Here is a 15,263-nt window from a genome sequence, read left to right on the forward strand (position 1 = left end):
TCTAAGAGTTGCTTTTTGCCTTCAAGACCGTTTTGGAGATTTATCCATGTTGACACATAATAGTTCATGATTTTACCTGCTGTAAGATATTATTCTGCTGCTTGAATATGCCAACAACATTCTCCTGTCAATGAACATTAGGTTGTTTCCAATTTTTCACTATTACAAACAATGACGCAATAAACTTCCTTCTACCTGTCTCCTTGGGTACCTGTTTAAGAGATTCTTTACAAAATATACATAGATGTGAAATTGTTGGGTTCTGGCAACATCTTCAACATTGCTACAGATCACCAAATTGCTCCCCCAAGTGGCTTTATACCAATTCATTCTCCCAGCAGAAGTGAGTGAGAGTCTCCATTTGGCCACATCTCATGATATACTTCCTGTTACCAAACATTGAAGTTCTGGGTCATGGGTGCATTTTAATGAGCACATCTCTGATTACTGATGAGGCTGGACTTCTTTCATGTTAAATGGCTTCTTATGTTTCCTTAATCTATTTCCCTACGGGATTGTCTTTTTCTAGTTCCAGTTCTGGATGTGTTCTACATGCTTATCCTTTGCCCGTTATGTGCACAGCAAATATCTCCTACCCGTGTGTTAGCACAGCTTATCTTTAGTCATAGCATCCTACTGCACAATAATTTTTAATTTCAAAATAGTCCTCCATGTTTTCTGGTTTTTATGTTTTGTTTAGGAAAATCTTCCTTACACTTATACTTTGAAGGTTAAAATTTTGTTCTTCACATTTAGGACTTTAATTTACCCAGAATCTTCTGTGCTTGGTGTGAACATAAAACCTTATTTTACCCCCCGCACAAAGATAACTTCCTAAGCTAGCCCATTTAATTGTATAGTCCACCTTTCCCCCACTGATTTCTATGGTATTTCTACAATACATCCAGCATCCAGAAGTACACTAGTGTGCTTCTGAGCAATTCTCTTCTGCTTGTTTATCTGTGTCCCTGTGCAGATTCCACACTATGTATTTAAATACACTGCTGTCTGGCAGGCCCTCTCAGTCCCACTTGTTCTGCCTCCAAATTGTCTTGGCTCTTCAGATCTATCTGATTATGCCTATGATTTTAGTGTCAAAATTTCCTATTTCAGGAGAATCCTTGTTGAAATCTGGTGCTTGAATCACATTGAATGTATAAATTAAACTGGGAAGAACTGACTTCGTGTTATTGAGTCTTCACATCCAGGAACGTGGTGAAGCTCTTCAGTTATTCTAGTCTCCTTGTATGTCCGTTAATGTTCTGTAACTTACTGTGGATTTTCCTCTAGCTTTTCAGTTTGAATGCTTAAGTCATTTCTTTTTTCTTTTTATGCTTCTTAATAAGTACATTTAGGGTTATAGATTTCCTTCTTGCTTTAGAATTGCTGAGAATGCATTTCCGATTAAGGACACTTCTGTCTTTTGATACCCAGTGACTGATTAGAACTCTTGATATGTTTCTTCTAGTTATGATAAGTACCAAAATAAGAGGAAAGATTTCTGTTCTTCACAGATGACATTTTATCAGGTGAGAGAATGTCCTATCCACAAATGTGGGAGATCTCTATCTACAAGAAAAGACATGCGAGGCAAGTGGTGGGTCGGCAAGAAGGGTTTTCCCATTGTCCAGTCTGAGAAAGGAAGACAGTCTCATAACCAGGTTTCCTGTTAGTGACATGGGATCTTCTGTTGTTTCGTACCTGGAATGAACGTTCCGCAGGGGATGGCTTGTCTTCCAAGATGCCCAGTTTTAAAATGGTCACTCTCTACATGGAAGATTTTATTTCAATCCAATCTGTGCTGTCTTTTGTTTGTGTAAAGCTCTACCCTGTACCTAATGTTACAAGTTTTCTAGGAATTTGTTTAAAGTCATGCAGGAAAATCTATGATCTTTTCCATTTACAGGAAATGTAATCTCCTATCTGTATTGATTAAAATCCTACTTGCTATCAATCTTCAAGGAGAGTTATATGTGCAGTTTGTTTCACAGCAATCTGCGTTGACAAAGCAGTAATAAGAAATTTATCAAAATAAGTTTTCCCTTGGCCAGATTCTGCACATCGGTCCTCTGGGTGTGAACCAGTGTACGTAGTTGTTCACATTAATTACATCCCATTTCTGACCATTTAAATGATAATTACCTAAATGTTGTCATGAATCTGAAGCAGCATCCAGTGTTCACAAGGTTTCATTTGATAGGAATTATCTTTTAGTTTTTTTCCCTTGAAGTATTGACTATAAGAAATCCACCTTCACTGAAATATCCCAACTGATGACATATTTTTATGGACTCCTCTTCAGAATTCTTCTATCAGATCGGGTCACCCACGAAATCCTTTTTGAAAGCTGTCTTTTTTTTTTTTTTTTTTTGGAAAACGGTGTCTTTAGACATGGACTTCAGGATAGTACAACATGATTATTGTCTTACTGCCTGCTTTTCACAGGGTCACTGACAGGAGACTACCTTTTCTAGAGAGGTCTTCCTCTGGGTCAGGTTCTTCCACACAGCTCTCCTTTACTGAGTTATTTCTAAGTGTCCTTGTTTAGAAACCACGGTTTAAGCATATACAACACACTGCATTTCTGTTATGTCTTCCCGTGAAAAATATAACATTTGAACTCAGCCAGGGCTTCCCAAAGCTGAGCTGTAAAGAATACCAATTGCTCTACACAGGCCTTCCCAGATGTTTAAAATTTCTCTCTGGAGACCATTTCCTTAAAGGCTCACATCACTCCAGTTCTGGAAGATTCTCAGCTCTTACAGCTTCACATACTGCTTCTCTGCATCTCCATTCTCTTCTTCTGAAACTTCTACCAGGTATATTTTCAAGCCTTGTGGTCAATCCCCCATTTTTCTTTATTACCGATTTCTGTTTATCTGTTTTTTTAAATATTATATAAAGTCCTCAGAATCATCTTTTAATTTCCTTTGACTGGGTGCAGCCTAGAATTTATCCTGTCCTTTGAGTGCAGTAGCTTCACTGATTATAGTTCTTATTTCAAAAAATGGCTTTCAGATGCATCTGTTCTTCATTGCTTTGTTTCTTAATTTCTTGTTATCTTAATAAATAGTATTTCCTTAAGTATGTCTTAGAGGATCTTAAACATCCTTACAATTTTGGTTGTATTCTTCTATCATTTTATTTTCATCTAGGCTTAATTCAACTTTGGATAGTCAACTTGGAGGGACTGTCTTAAGTCTGTGTGTTTTGGGTATTACTATCGGGCATACCTCTGCACCCACGGGCAGAATTACAACCTCAAAACCTAGCAGATGGCTGTTCTGGTCTACGTGGCATTATGGCAAGTCAAGTCAAACAGTGGCCAGAATTATGCATTCACCAACCGTCTACCTGTGATCATTGTGACTGAGCAAAAGGATGGGTGAGATGTAACTTTTGATCCTAATGGTGAATCAGTGTCTACGAAGTCCAGAGAAGTCTGTTGGGGAAATCAGGCCCATAAGTTAATTGGGACCTTTTGGGAAAGTTCATACGTATAGACAGCAACTTAGGAAGGTAAGTAGGACTTACTGCACTCATGTAAAAATGAAATTTGCTTTCTGCTTCCAGCAAAAACTCTCCTCTGTCCTTCCCCTGGGGCTTGAACCTAGGACCTCCTGCTTGCCAGCCATGCTCTCTGCCCCTGAGCTACAGGCTCTCGCTAGCTACCTCAGTTTCCCCGAGTCAAGTCAGGTTTATCTCCCACAGCTGAAGGAGGATGCTGGGTCCCTGGTTCCTCAGGTGCAACCCAGGCTGAGGCCGTTTGTTAGTTGAGGAGATAAAGGTGAGTGAGGGGAAACTCAGGTAGCTAGTGAGAGCCTGTAGGTTAGGGGTAGAGAGCTAGGACTACTAAGCAGGAGGTTGTAGGTTCGAGGCAGAGAGGCAGAGAGGCAGAGAGGCAGAGAGGCAGAGAGGCAGAGAGGCAGAGAGGCAGAGAGGCAGAGAGGCAGAGAGGCAGAGAGGCAGAGAGGCAGAGAGGCAGAGAGGCAGAGAGGCAGAGAGGCAGAGAGGCAGAGAGGCAGAGAGGCAGAGAGGCAGAGAGGCAGAGAGGCAGAGAGGCAGAGAGGCAGAGAGGCAGAGAGGCAGAGAGGCAGAGAGGCAGAGAGGCAGAGAGGCAGAGAGGCAGAGAGGCAGAGAGGCAGAGAGGCAGAGAGGCAGAGAGGCAGAGAGGCAGAGAGGCAGAGAGGCAGAGAGGCAGAGAGGCAGAGAGGCAGAGAGGCAGAGAGGCAGAGAGGCAGAGAGGCAGAGAGGCAGAGAGGCAGAGAGGCAGAGAGGCAGAGAGGCAGAGAGGCAGAGAGGCAGAGAGGCAGAGAGGCAGAGAGGCAGAGAGGCAGAGAGGCAGAGAGGCAGAGAGGCAGAGAGGCAGAGAGGCAGAGAGGCAGAGAGGCAGAGAGGCAGAGAGGCAGAGAGGCAGAGAGGCAGAGAGGCAGAGAGGCAGAGAGGCAGAGAGGCAGAGAGGCAGAGAGGCAGAGAGGCAGAGAGGCAGAGAGGCAGAGAGGCAGAGAGGCAGAGAGGCAGAGAGGCAGAGAGGCAGAGAGGCAGAGAGGCAGAGAGGCAGAGAGGCAGAGAGGCAGAGAGGCAGAGAGGCAGAGAGGCAGAGAGGCAGAGAGGCAGAGAGGCAGAGAGGCAGAGAGGCAGAGAGGCAGAGAGGCAGAGAGGCAGAGAGGCAGAGAGGCAGAGAGGCAGAGAGGCAGAGAGGCAGAGAGGCAGAGAGGCAGAGAGGCAGAGAGGCAGAGAGGCAGAGAGGCAGAGAGGCAGAGAGGCAGAGAGGCAGAGAGGCAGAGAGGCAGAGAGGCAGAGAGGCAGAGAGGCAGAGAGGCAGAGAGGCAGAGAGGCAGAGAGGCAGAGAGGCAGAGAGGCAGAGAGGCAGAGAGGCAGAGAGGCAGAGAGGCAGAGAGGCAGAGAGGCAGAGAGGCAGAGAGGCAGAGAGGCAGAGAGGCAGAGAGGCAGAGAGGCAGAGAGGCAGAGAGGCAGAGAGGCAGAGAGGCAGAGAGGCAGAGAGGCAGAGAGGCAGAGAGGCAGAGAGGCAGAGAGGCAGAGAGGCAGAGAGGCAGAGAGGCAGAGAGGCAGAGAGGCAGAGAGGCAGAGAGGCAGAGAGGCAGAGAGGCAGAGAGGCAGAGAGGCAGAGAGGCAGAGAGGCAGAGAGGCAGAGAGGCAGAGAGGCAGAGAGGCAGAGAGGCAGAGAGGCAGAGAGGCAGAGAGGCAGAGAGGCAGAGAGGCAGAGAGGCAGAGAGGCAGAGAGGCAGAGAGGCAGAGAGGCAGAGAGGCAGAGAGGCAGAGAGGCAGAGAGGCAGAGAGGCAGAGAGGCAGAGAGGCAGAGAGGCAGAGAGGCAGAGAGGCAGAGAGGCAGAGAGGCAGAGAGGCAGAGAGGCAGAGAGGCAGAGAGGCAGAGAGGCAGAGAGGCAGAGAGGCAGAGAGGCAGAGAGGCAGAGAGGCAGAGAGGCAGAGAGGCAGAGAGGCAGAGAGGCAGAGAGGCAGAGAGGCAGAGAGGCAGAGAGGCAGAGAGGCAGAGAGGCAGAGAGGCAGAGAGGCAGAGAGGCAGAGAGGCAGAGAGGCAGAGAGGCAGAGAGGCAGAGAGGCAGAGAGGCAGAGAGGCAGAGAGGCAGAGAGGCAGAGAGGCAGAGAGGCAGAGAGGCAGAGAGGCAGAGAGGCAGAGAGGCAGAGAGGCAGAGAGGCAGAGAGGCAGAGAGGCAGAGAGGCAGAGAGGCAGAGAGGCAGAGAGGCAGAGAGGCAGAGAGGCAGAGAGGCAGAGAGGCAGAGAGGCAGAGAGGCAGAGAGGCAGAGAGGCAGAGAGGCAGAGAGGCAGAGAGGCAGAGAGGCAGAGAGGCAGAGAGGCAGAGAGGCAGAGAGGCAGAGAGGCAGAGAGGCAGAGAGGCAGAGAGGCAGAGAGGCAGAGAGGCAGAGAGGCAGAGAGGCAGAGAGGCAGAGAGGCAGAGAGGCAGAGAGGCAGAGAGGCAGAGAGGCAGAGAGGCAGAGAGGCAGAGAGGCAGAGAGGCAGAGAGGCAGAGAGGCAGAGAGGCAGAGAGGCAGAGAGGCAGAGAGGCAGAGAGGCAGAGAGGCAGAGAGGCAGAGAGGCAGAGAGGCAGAGAGGCAGAGAGGCAGAGAGGCAGAGAGGCAGAGAGGCAGAGAGGCAGAGAGGCAGAGAGGCAGAGAGGCAGAGAGGCAGAGAGGCAGAGAGGCAGAGAGGCAGAGAGGCAGAGAGGCAGAGAGGCAGAGAGGCAGAGAGGCAGAGAGGCAGAGAGGCAGAGAGGCAGAGAGGCAGAGAGGCAGAGAGGCAGAGAGGCAGAGAGGCAGAGAGGCAGAGAGGCAGAGAGGCAGAGAGGCAGAGAGGCAGAGAGGCAGAGAGGCAGGCGATCGCCTCTTCCCTCCCTCCTTTCTTTCCTTTCTTTCTTTCTTTCTTCCTCGCCTCTTCCCTCCCTCCTTCCTTTCCTTTCCTCCTTCCTTTCTTCCTCGCCTCTTCCCTCCCTCCTTTCTTTCCTTTCCTCCTTCCTTTCTTCCTCGCCTCTTCCCTCCCTCCCTCCTTCCTTTCCTTCCTTTCTTCCTCGCCTCTTCCCTCCCTCCCTCCCTCCCTCCTCTCCTTTCTTTCTTTCTTTTCTTCCTCGCCTCTTCCCTCCCTCCCTCCCTCCTCTCCTTTCTTTCTTTCTTTTCTTCCTCGCCTCTTCCCTCCCTCCCTCCCTCCTCTCCTTTCTTTCTTTCTTTTCTTCCTCGCCTCTTCCCTCCCTCCCTCCTTCCTTTCCTTCCTTTCTTCCTCGCCTCTTCCCTCCCTCCCTCCCTCCCTCCTCTCCTTTCTTTCTTTCTTTTCTTCCTCGCCTCTTCCCTCCCTCCCTCCCTCCTCTCCTTTCTTTCTTTCTTTTCTTCCTCGCCTCTTCCCTCCCTCCCTCCCTCCCTCTTTCCTTTCTTTCTTCCTCGCCTCTTCCCTCCCTCCCTCCCTCCCTCCCTCAGGCACATTCTGAAAGGGATAGGGTGTGTTTCCTGTTTCCCTCTCCTTCTGAACCTGCTTCTGTCAAGTGCTTTTATGGCTGTTCCCACTCGGAGCAGGGCCTCTAGTCTGGAGCTACGTCTTATCTTGGTAATTTGCAGCTCCTGCATTGAGCGATACGAAGGCACTGACTGCTAATTTCATCTCCAGGCAGCGTGGTTCAGCTGCTTGTTTCAAGGCTGTGATGCTCCCCTTCTCAACCACCACACTCTTCACTTCTTTTCCAGGCTCTACTCATTAGGTCCATGGCTACACATGAGCTGTAGTCCCCTGCCACAGTCCAAATTGTTTTTTTTTTTTTCATTTTCCTTTCAAGTATAAGTGGGTTAGTATGTGTCTCTCCAGATGTGTTTTTGTGGGGCCCTGATTTCAAATTCCTGGCTGTGTGTCCCCACCTGGTGAGAAGAATTTAATCCCTGTTACTAGAGCAGGAGTTGACAGTCCACCAAGGTAGCCCCACACACTGCTCACCCTGTCCTGTTGTCCATACCTCCCCGTTTCTGGCCCACAGAGATGTTCATCTTGTTTTGCAGCTCAGCTGTGGTGTTCTCATTTTTTTTCCACTCCATATATTACATACTACTGGATAAACGGCAGAAGCAGAAGAAGATGCCTTAAATTGAAAACTAACGGTATCTTCATCAGAAGCCTACCAGGACATGTTGATTATGTAGATGTCTGGTCAAGGTTCCCTTAGTACTCATTCAAATCTCAATTTACCAAAACAGGGTTCAATGAGCCAAACAAGTGCCGTTTCCTAAACAAATATGTGACAAACATACACTTTCTATTATGCTCAATAACCAACTTGATTTTGAGGAACTAGTTTTTCCTCCTGAAGCTCTCAGGCGGGACAAGCTGTTAGGTTAAAGGTTTGAAAAGCCAGAAATAGCACCAGAAATAGCACAAAAGAAATATATCGGCCAAAAACCAAGTAAAATACAAAGTTCTTTAAGTCTAAATTCTCTTTTACAGGTATTTATAAATTTTCATGAAGATTATCAAGAAAAATGAATGTTCAAAGGGTTGAACTAGAGATAACGTTTACTAAACATTTCCTAATACATGTGGTCATCGTTATAGAGCTGTGTTAGGGGTTACAAAACGAAGCCATTTAGCCCTTATGAATTAAGTTGTCTCCTTATATTTAAAAACATCTATGTCAAGACCTTTTCAAGTATATCATAATGCTAGTTTTTTTGGATGCAATATTTATAAAGCACATAGGGGATATCATTCCCACAAAAGATCAGTGAGATACTTAACACTGTTCCAAGGTGAGTGGTTTTAAACCTTAACCACAAGTGCACAATCTGCTCATTATAACAGTCGGCTGTCAATTTATATTGCTACCAATATATATTTTGCTTTTCTTGAAGTTACACATGTACATTTCACCCCTGTTGATTCTCTAACTGTTGGAATGTATTTGTGGAGTCATATCAATACACAGGAATATATGTCAGGGATCAGACAATTACTCCACGGAGAATATATTTATGTTCTTGATTATCTTGTAAATCATATTTCTCTGGTAGCTCCCTAAAGAACACTAATTCAAATTCACTTCACATGGCGTCTGCCGCCACAATTTCTTCCTGTAACCACTCTTGCTAAAGAAGAAGTCTCCCATTCATTATTAATTTGTTATTCTCCATAGAGCTTACAAAAATCCCTCCATTCTACAACTATGTAGCTCTATCTGATTCATTTTGTGTCATCACACGTATAAGCGTGGTTGTCCAGATACAAACTTACGCTCATCTTTCTCAACTAGCTAATGGATATAAGAGATGACTCAAATTGGCCTTACCTCTACCTGCTGAAAACATGACAGCATCTGGCCCGGCCAGTAGTCACAACTACCTACATGCTAGCTATAATAAAGAACATTACTTCAATCTTTCTGTAATCCTCTTAATTTACAGATGTCATGTGTTTTCATTGTAGGTTTTCTACTCTTTTAATGAAACGTCCCTACTGCATGTAATTATACAGTTGTATGAGGATCACTTTCCAGTGATCAAGGTCTTCTTAATAGTCTTATATATTAAACTGTATATTAAAGCATGAACACGCACACAGGATCTATTTCATAAAGTGGGAACAACTACAAAGGTTTGCATCTAAAAAGATGAGACCCAGAGAAATCCAGCTTTAGCCTGATACAGTATTAAAAACAGCTAAATCATATCCACCAATCTGGATTCAGGCAAATGTAGTAAATCATACACAACTATTACAGCAACTATAAATCTAGCAAATTAGCACTTTCTAAAAAAAAGAGGAAGACAAATTCCACAAGCATGAGGTATTTAAAAAACTGGAAATTGCACAGCGCCTTTTCCAATTATAATTAAAATATTTAAAGCAATACTGTAAAATTGTATCTAACACAGTCAAAAATACCCCTAAACTAGATGGAAAGAGACATTAATATGCCTTGGCACTCCCATTGTTAATTAAGGAGATGCTCACAGGGTGGGAAGTAAAAGTATGCATATTTTAGGTCTGCCTTAAGCAAAATAGTAAAAAATGGCAGGAACCCCCAGGCTCCTGTCTCTAATCCTTATCTCTTAATATTGTCCTCTTTTAATGCATTCCGAGCTCTTAATTTCCAACCCCTTTCCTACTGAATAAACCTTACTGGGATTTTATAATAATGTACCATTTCTTCCAGTGATATCTGCGCTTTAAAGGTGATGCTGAAGCATGTACAGAAAAATTAAGAATTTCTTTTTGGCACACTGCCCTTTTGGTGCCTTCTACCACCCATGGCTGAGGCGATAATTAGAATAGGGTTTGAGAGCATGGTTTTGGAGTCAGAAAGACCTTGACTGACAGCTAGGCTCTGTCACTTGCTGAAGCCAGACAACCGACTTCCACACTCATCCCATCAGTAGGATCGGTGAGCCACTGTGTTCTGTATTCCACACGAACAACTTGGTGAGAACCAGGCCCAGCCCGCTCTAAGCGTTCATAATTGTTATGACTTCTTTCTCTATATATTCTGTACTTCTTACATTTGGAATCTCGGGTGTGCTGAAAGCTTCTTACCAAAAGAAAGACGTATTGAGCTTGACAGAAAATTATATATATATATATATATATATATTTTATATATATATATATATATATATATATATATATATATATATATATATATATTATATATATATATAGTGCTTAGAAACTGAGTCATCATTTGCTCTCTCTAATTCTAGCCCCCTGCCCCACCAGTCATTGTAGCTACCCCAGAATCTGGGAATTACTGTGTATCTTCCATCATCTGTGTTACAGTAAAGTGTATCAAAGCTGAGCATCTGGGCCAAATGAAATCACTGAGGCAATAAGATCGCTAGGATGAGATTTCCTTAGATTTGACCAAATCTGCTAGGCATGTGACAAAGTTATCAATTTTGGTCCATAGCTTACTGCTGTAATAAACTGTTCAGACCAAGTCTACAGAGTTCATAGATATACTCTATTCTCAAGCTATGCCCTTGACATATCTATCTATATCTTGTTTGAGTTCCATGAGACAGAACCTGAGAGTATTAACTGGCTTTAGGTATTTTTTATCTTCAGTGACTGAGACTTTTCTTTTCCACAAATTCCTGATCAGAGACTAACACAGCACTGTCTAATAATACATGTATTCATCAAAAGTTCAACACAAGAAGAGAAGAATGCATTAAAAAAAAAAACAATCCTAACTGTTATACCTGGAAATAAGGAAGAGGAACAAAACCCAAGACAAAAAGGACACTGACTAGTCTTAACCATTCAAAAAGCACACTCTGATTGGGAAGGTTTCAGAAATAAGGAAGTGTAGTCCAGGAATAGTACCATTGGGGAAAGTGTGTTTCAGACAAATACAGTAAAACATCAAACTTTGTCTTTGGTCAGCAAAAAGCAGTAACAGTCTGTAGGAGAATCATAATTTTAAGTTTTGTGTGTCCCGGCTTGAGTCCCTCAAGAGTAGTTAGACTTGGCCTTAAGTTCTCCCAGTAAATTTATCCTGATGGCCTGTTTTTCACTTCCCGGCGTGCACTGCTGTGCACTTTTGCCACATCTGATCCTATGGATTCCTCTATTACAGTGACAGAAACTACAGGATCATTTAAAAAAAAGTAAGTCCTTATACTCAGACACAAATGTTCATGGCCATATTATCCATAATAGCCAATAAGTGAAAACAACTGAAATGTCCATTCACTGCTGGATGAATTTAAGAAATGTATTTCCAAATGACAGAGTATCATTCACTAACAAAAATGAAGTACTAATAAAGGCGACAACATGGGTATCCTTTTAAAATATTCTGCTATGTGACAGAAGCCAGCTACAGATATATTGTATGATTCTATTTCCATGAAATGTCCAGAATAAGCAAATCCATAGAAACAAAGTAGATCATTGATTGTCTAGGGCTGGGGTGGTATTGCTTTGGGAGAAATGGAGAGTGACTGAAAATGAGTATGGGGCTTCTTTTTTGGGTGAGGAAATTGTCCTAAAATCGATAATGTGACAATGGTTGCACAACTCTGTGAATAACTAGTGACTTATACACTTTAAATGAGTGAATTGTATGTTAATTATATCTTGATAAAGCTCTTATAAAAACAAGTTCTAGATTTAAAATCCTATTTCTCATACTACAAAAAATATTTCCCCAGTGAGGTCAGTAACTTTCCAATGCTCTCTCCTACTATATGACGGAATCAAGTTCAATCCACGTACGTAAGAGAAAAATGGTGTGTATATGCCTGCAGACTTATCTACGTAGACACTTCTCACGATTTTCAGATGATGATTTTAAGAAAGAGCCTAAAAATAAGCCCAGAAAATGCTCCAGTCTGGGCTAACTTAAACAACTTCAATGTTTCCAGTTGAATGGAAAATGTTACGACAACCCAGAGGTATATTAAAGGATTTGTGGGAAGAACAACAACATAAGAAATGAGAAAAACAAGAAGACAGGTGAAAGTCAGCCAAAAAATCCAGCAGGGAACAGGAAACCTCCAAAGGGCATTCATCCATTCACTTAATCAACACATATTTCTACACCCAGCACTAGAGAGAGAAAGATACGTGAGACATGGTCCCTTTCCCTTCAAGAGCTCACCGTCTGGCATATGGGACAAACCTCACACTAATGCAAAAGGACCGGGAACTATGCTCAGGGCTAAAGCTGGAACTATAGGTTACTCCTATCTTTGAAATAATCACCCTGATTTACTAGGAAATTATAGAAAAAGGATCATATGGATTTACTTATAACCTGTAGTTAGCAGACAGAGTGGCACCAAAAGGTAACCCAGATTTTGGTGATACAGAAAAAGGCCAACTTTAATTATTAACATAGTAAAAATAAATAAATAAATAAATAAATAAAGGTAGTCATCTGCATCAGTATTAACACAGCAGGAAATCATTTCTAACTGGGTACAGCCAACTACAGTCACGCACACCAGGAGGTCCTTGGTCTTCTTTCCACATATATTCTCTTCCTAAGGAGGACCCTGTCCTTTCCCAAGGCTTCTAGCTCCTCTAAGCTCATGACCCCATCTCCCCAACCCACTACTCCTCAACCCAGACTTCCCTTCTAGACTCCAGATCTTTCTTTTTCAGTAGTCTCCTGGATGTCTCCATTAGCCATGGGTTCTGTGAACTTAAACTTGCTAAGCACCAAGTCACACAAGGTTGATTCACTGATCAGTTACCTCTAAAACTTCAGTGCCAGACAAAGAATCAGCTTCCGCAAGTGGCATTACACAGGACCATATACTAGCCACACATCTTTCAAATGTATACCTTAATCTGTCACGGAGATGAATGTTACCCCTGCATTCCTCTTAATATCTTCCCATGTGTTGATAACACACTTTTAGATCACAACCCAGGAGAGGCCTCAAGTAACAACTGGCCTTTGCATCTAACAACTTAAAAAGCAAAATCAAACAGTAACTGTGATAGAAACAAAGTTGCTGTCTTTGGTATAGACATCCTTTGAAATTCAATCAATTACCAAGAATTAAGCACTCCACTTAACAAGTTAACTTTGTAAAGTTACTGGTGGAAATTCTTTTTGGTAGTTTAATTACAAAGCCAGGCCACTCACAGTGGAATGCTCCATAAAAAAACTACATAGAATTTTCTATTGTTATGAGAGATGATTTAACACATATCTTTGAATTTTCCAGACTAAATCATTTTGGTCTCTGGGTTTCTAGGGCTTTACTACTAGAACAAATCAGAAGTTACTTTTGTGAGAAAAATCCAGGCTTCCTCTGCACAGGCATTAGAACAGACTTGAATTTCTTACCAAAGTAAGATCTACAGAACATTAGAATTGGGCTGAGGACAAGTATGTGTAACCAACGCTGGGTTAAACAAAGCTAATCAAGTTTTTCCCGTATTCTTTAATGCAAATGCAGATTAATCAAGACTTTCCAGTACAACCATTTCCAAAGTTTATCTGTCTTTAGAATCAGTTTTCTTCAGATTATCTTAGAGGTATTCTGCAGAACACATTTTGGGCAACAGTGACCACCGTCTATGGAGAACTGTCATCATTTGTTTGGTCTTTAGTGGTAAGATAGCCACAATTAATAAAGGGCACTAGAGGCAGCCACATAAAATTTCCTTTGGTCTTTGTCATAAAAATACTGATAAGGACACTAGCCAGCAATCACACCAAGCATTAACACTGTTATGAGTCCAGGAATGCCTGAGTTTGAATCCAGGCCCCATGCCTTGCTAGCTGTATGACATGTCCTTCATACTCTGTGCCGCGGAGTCTTTATTTGGGAAACAGCCTCTTCTTCATAGGGTTGTTGTGAGGATTAAATAAGATCTTACATGTACTCAAAACAGTTCCAGTCCATAGCAAGCAGTCAAATGACAGCTATTTGTTTTTACTGTTATTTAGAGCCAAGAAAACTATGGTGTTTCCTTAGAAAATTGCATGCTTCTTTCATCCAACATTGAGAGAGAGACAAATCACTGTTTCCTCTTCTCCCCCTGCCTGCAGGGAACCTCAGACCGAATTTTAAACACAATTATATCAACTAAGCCAATCTCTACTATGTTCACTGATTTACTGATTATATTTCAGGAATCTTACTACTAGGCTTTCTTTCTTCTTCTTCTTTTTTTTTTAAATTCCTTCTTGGAAAGTGAATACATAAAATCAGTATAGGACATTTCCACTTGAATCTCCTTGGGCAAACAGAACTCAGTATGCCTAATACATAGTTCTTTTTCTCTATCCATTGACCTTGGCTAATCAGTAGCTTTTCTTGTGTGTTCTATGTTGTTTTGTTTTTTAATGATTATTTCCCAGTTCCCTCATTAAACAATTTCGTAACACGCAGTTCATCCCTTTCCCATCTCCCCTGGCCTCATTCATTCAGTGACCTTCCCGTTTCTTCATTCCTTCTTCACTTGCCTAAGATATTCTTAGTTCAGAACCTGTCCATCTTCCAATGAATGATTCCACTTTCCTTCTACCAATCTCCATGGCTTTAGCTCCCTGCCTGTAATTATTTTTCTCAATCATCCCCACCTCAAAAAACCTTCACTGATCAACTGCTTATAAAATAAAATCCAAACTCCTTTGTCTGACACATGAAGCCATTTAAACAGTGGGACTGCACCTACCACACCACTACTCTCTTGATCCTTTCATCTTGTGCTCTGGCCCCACATTGCTCGCTGCCCCAGCAGTCTGGAAAGCTCATCCTTACCCTCCACTCTCGCAGCCTGGAAAACTCCTATTCAATCTTTATCTTCAACTCTCTTTGTTAAAGTCTCTTCGATCCCTCACACAGAATTAATCCTTCACCTCTGTGCCCCTCGATCACTTGTAACACTGGGTTCTAATTAGTTCTTTATATTTTAATGCCTTTTTATTAAATTTTGAGCTCCAGGAGGGTAAGAACTAAGGCTTGTTCCTTTATATACTCCTGGCAGGTTGAAAAACCTGTTAAGCATTCACTAATTATCTGTTCAAGTGAATGGAATGATATCCTCAGGCCTGGAAAGTAACTAAGGAAACTTAACAGTACAGTCAATTCTATTATAGCAGGATGGTCTGGTAATAAAAGCCAAGAGGAGGATGAGGGTCTTCATGGAAGATCTAAAAAGGGAAACTGGATTTTAAGAATTTCAGCTTTTATCCAGCCTATTCTAGGAAGATGGCAGTTGTACCAGTAAGTTGTGAATATTATTCTCATTAGAGGGGTACTCTGGTTTCCCTGTGATATGAAGTAGTCTT

The 15,263-nt window shown here is 43.0% G+C and overlaps 1 protein-coding gene across 14 annotated transcripts in view; it reads right to left on the reverse strand.

Moving 5' to 3' along the window:
- DMD (dystrophin) overlaps nucleotides 1-15,263 on the reverse strand; it is a 1,840,970-nt gene that overhangs the window by 34,682 nt on the left and 1,791,025 nt on the right. The window lies entirely within an intron of this gene.

This window comes from Camelus bactrianus, chromosome X, assembly GCF_048773025.1.
Source record: "Camelus bactrianus isolate YW-2024 breed Bactrian camel chromosome X, ASM4877302v1, whole genome shotgun sequence".
In the NCBI taxonomy this organism is placed as follows: Eukaryota; Metazoa; Chordata; class Mammalia; order Artiodactyla; family Camelidae; genus Camelus; species Camelus bactrianus.